This window comes from Poecilia formosa, unplaced genomic scaffold (assembly GCF_000485575.1).
Source record: "Poecilia formosa unplaced genomic scaffold, Poecilia_formosa-5.1.2 Scaffold920, whole genome shotgun sequence".
Taxonomy (NCBI): Eukaryota; Metazoa; Chordata; class Actinopteri; order Cyprinodontiformes; family Poeciliidae; genus Poecilia; species Poecilia formosa.
In genome coordinates this window covers 47505-51501 of record NW_006800859.1, presented here as the reverse complement: position 1 = coordinate 51501, position 3997 = coordinate 47505, and the positions used below count along the sequence as shown (strand labels likewise).

The 3997-nt window shown below is 41.8% G+C and overlaps 1 long non-coding RNA gene across 2 annotated transcripts; it reads left to right on the top strand.

The window, feature by feature from the left end:
* Positions 1-678: 678 nt before the first annotated feature.
* Positions 679-3791, top strand: LOC107835015 (uncharacterized). Of its 2 annotated transcripts, none has more exons than XR_001660844.1 (4): positions 679-955; positions 3042-3214; positions 3355-3513; positions 3613-3791. It is a non-coding gene; the product is annotated as an uncharacterized LOC107835015 (long non-coding RNA). The 2 variants fall into 2 exon arrangements; XR_001660843.1 differs by having other exon boundaries at positions 3355-3525.
* Positions 3792-3997: the final 206 nt, after the last annotated feature.

The following is a 3997-nucleotide window of genomic DNA, read 5'->3' as shown; positions in this document are numbered from 1 at the left end:
TGCCTTGCGCAGCAAGGCAGTTCATTAACATTAGCATGTCATCGTTGTTTCAAAGATAGAAATCCTTCCCCAGCTTTCTGTCTCACACACATAGCAGTTGGCTGAGGGCCAATCGCTATAGCAACTGAATCCAGAGAAAGGCCATAACTTTCTGTGGATTCATAACCAGCCATAACTGCCATAACTGTAGTTCTATCTATGGGCAAGACTCAGTTAAAACAGAGGCCTGAGCAGCATGTCAGAACTACAACATGGCGGAACTGTCTGTTACTATAGAGGAGGAGTTGGCTGGTATTCTGAACTACTTGTGCTTTGAGCATCATATAACTGATTTAACCCGATCACTATTACACATGAAATCAGTGTGACCATTTCAAATGAAGCTTATTGAAAATTTTCAAAATAAAAGCCTTGATACTTTTTACATCATGTATTTGCTCTTTTTTGTGTTAGATAACTGGTTTAACCAAACCACTGTTACACATGGGATTAGTGTTGCCATTTCAAATTAAGCTTAATGAAAGTTTCAAAATAAAAGCCTACATATTCCCCTCACGTCAGTGCACCGCTGCAGGTGCACGTCAGTCAGCACGTCAGTGCACCACCGCACTGCTGTTGTAAGCCAGATGAAGAGAAGTAAAGAGCTGAGAACCTGATCTTTGAGCAGACAGAGTACATAGGTCAGGAGCAGCCTGGGATGCTTATTGAGGAGCATCCAATGATGATACCAGAGAACCAGGAAGAGACTGTGATACTGCTTGATCTTGTTCCTGTTTCTCCTCCTGTTGTCCCATCCTCTCAGTCTTTTCAAAAGAAGAAAAGACCCAGAAGCACCTCTCCAGCTGCCTCTCCTCCCATTCCGCCATCTGTCTCACCCATAGATCAGACACATCTGCATTCATGTCACCTGCTGACCATGCCGTCTCCTTAAGTCAGGGTGGCCGATAAGAAGAGCGTAAGTTTTGTTTTCTTTACATTCATGCATCCAACATGTCAACCTCTTTAGCACGATTTGTACTGTTCGTTATTACGCAATAGTCAGCCCCGCCCTTATCTCACCTCCGACTGACTACGGACCAGTTCTCTAACAGGTCCGGAAAATCCCTGAAACCCGGGTCTTACCCTAGAATAGGTTTGTAGGAGATATTCTTTTTAAACTGGCGGCGGAGAAAACTCGTCTAGCTCTAACTACCTTCAATTCCAGAAGTTACGACCCTTTTCAGTTGAGAAGCAATCAGCTGAGTAGCCTCACAGCTGCATAGCTTCAACAACCACTCCTGTTAACGGTAGCTTTTCTCCTAAAAATAACGTGCACTTGTTACTGGCTAGATTAGATTTAGTGACTTAGATTTAAGTCCCAGGGTCATTATTTTAACACTCACCAAAGGAAAGTATGAAGCCACCACGTCTCTAGAATCATGTATGCTAATTTTACTAAAATCAGGAGATACCACAATGATCAAATGACTCAATTAATCTCAATGTTCACAAGTTCTATTGGTATTTTTAGTATGTAATTTATTAAGCAAGCTTTAGCAGGGGTAAATGACAAGCAGATTTGCTTTCAGAGATTACAAACTTGTAATAAGACAATATATTCAAATTAAAATCAATCATAACCTATTCTCATTTCTAATCCTAGCCTGTGTCACTAGTTCCACTAAGTGGAACTAGTGACACTAGTTCCACTAGTTCCACTAGTGGAACTAGTGGAACTAGTTCCACTAAGTGGAACTAGTGGAACTAGTGGGGGGCAGTTCAACTCACACCCGGTGGCAATCGATCTTGGCAGCTGAAATCTTTAGATGTCCTTGGTCAGAGTCTCTGTTCTGGTGGAGCAAAGTCCTCTCTCAGAAAGAAGCAAAGCCGAACTGTCCGTTGTCCTTCAAACGCACAGAATCTTCATCACTCAGTGACCTTTGTCTTTTCTCCAAGTTGCTGCAGTAGAATAGGGATCGTTGGGTTGAGGCAGAGGGGTCGGTCGAATCAGGAACCAGGGCTGGGGGCAGATGGGTCTTGTCCCTTCTTTGCGGCGTGAAGTCTCAACCTTCCCTTGGTCCTAGGGTGTGGTCCTCTGCTGATCTTCCGTCTGCGTCCTCTCGTTGTCTCTCCTTCAGCGCCACGGACTAAGAACAGTTTCTCCCCGTGTCTGCTGGTTTTTATACCTTCTCTGCCCATAGTTGTGTATTGGAAAAGTCTACGTGACTTTTGAAACGTTCCACTGAGTGTGTGGAAAGTTCGTTTCCAAACCATCATTCTTTCTCATGACTCATTGCAGCAACTCCTTTCGGTACTTCCCCTTTTCTACGGGCCATCTGGCTGTTGAGGCCGTTTCTCGTAACTCACTTCCCTTTTTGAGTTGTTCCAGCACCCCCGCCCAGCCTAATTGCAACACCGTCTGCTTTGTTTCTCACAATCTCAAATCTTCAGTCTAACATTTCTGTAATCTATTATAAACATAATTAATTTGTCATTTTATCAACTTATGACCTTCAATATGATTCTCTTTCCCTTATCTTGATTCATAACTCCAACTGTTACCATTTCTAATCATCAATAGTCAACATACAACAATCAAGTTGTTTTCGGTTACTTCAAATCAAAAGTACAAAACATATATTCAAATCAAAAGTACAGAAAACATATTTCAATTATACATTTCAGACATTCAAAGTGTTACATATATATGTATTCTTTATTTATCTCCTTTAATCATCATTAAATCAACATGCAAGATTACTGTTATTTCTCAGGCCTTTACTCCGTTCTCTGCGTGTACCTGGACTCAAAACCAAAATATAAAAAAAATTGTATATGTTAGTGATGTTCACTACTTTAGGACTATAACACCTCATGAAGTGTATTTTATTGCTTGTTTTTCAGATTGGAGGAACAGGCTATATTTCAGGACCTTTTCATAGCCACGGATGAAAACCCCATGAATGTAAGGTAAGGAACATTGACCAGGCATTGAATAACCTTGCTGGTACATACTGCATAAACATCTTTGACACAGTTGATGTTTGTGCATGTTTGTGCAGACACAGATGGACACAAAGCTTGTGCCAAGGCCCATCGCAAGATCAGAAAGGAGAACACATCTTAGCTTTAGAAGATGTTGGTCACTTGAAGACTGATACAGACACAGAAGTTCTGTCTTTGGAAGAGATTCTGTCCGGTGACATGACATTGCCATGGCAGCAATCACACAGTGGTAAGTAAACATACACTAATATGTTTTATACTGTCTTCATACCTGACAGATAATGAGACTAGATACTCCAGGTGTTGACCTCAACTTACAAATTTAAATTTTTGCTGAGTTGATTTGTCCTTTTCATAAATTCATTTCAGACTCTGTCAGTCTTCACACAAAAACAAGGGCAATCGATGACATCATGATAGTAAAGAGACTGGAAGAGGAAAAGTGGATCCTTGTTGATGGACCATCATTGGAAATCTCTGTCATCCTATGAAGACACTCTAAAGGAGTTTCCCACCTGTTATCAGGAGGTAAATTTAAAAGTAGGTTTTTAAGTAATGCATAATCATACCAAAAGTAAAAGCATCTAAATTTTGTATTCTTATTTTTATTTATGTTCAACTTTAAAGGTTTGTCCTGTGCCCTAACTGACCAAGGTCCAAGAGGTCTCCAGAGCATCATCCTCAGAGAGCTGCAGCACCAACAGAGGAAGCTGCAGGCAACAGAGTAGTATCTACAGCAGGGGTGCCCAAAGTGGGTCCTGGAGGTCCGGCATCCTGCATGTTTTAGCTCTCTCCCTTGTTTAACACACCTGCATCAAATGATGGCTTGTTAGAAGGGCTAAGAAGAACATTGACAAGCTGAAAAGGTTGTTAGTCCCAGCAGGGAGAGAAAAAAACATGCAGGATGCCGGGCCTCCAGGACCCACTTTGGGCTCCCCTGCTGTAGATACTACTCTGTTGCCTGCAGCTTCCTCTGTTGGTGCTGCAGCTCTCTGAGGATGATGCTCTGGAG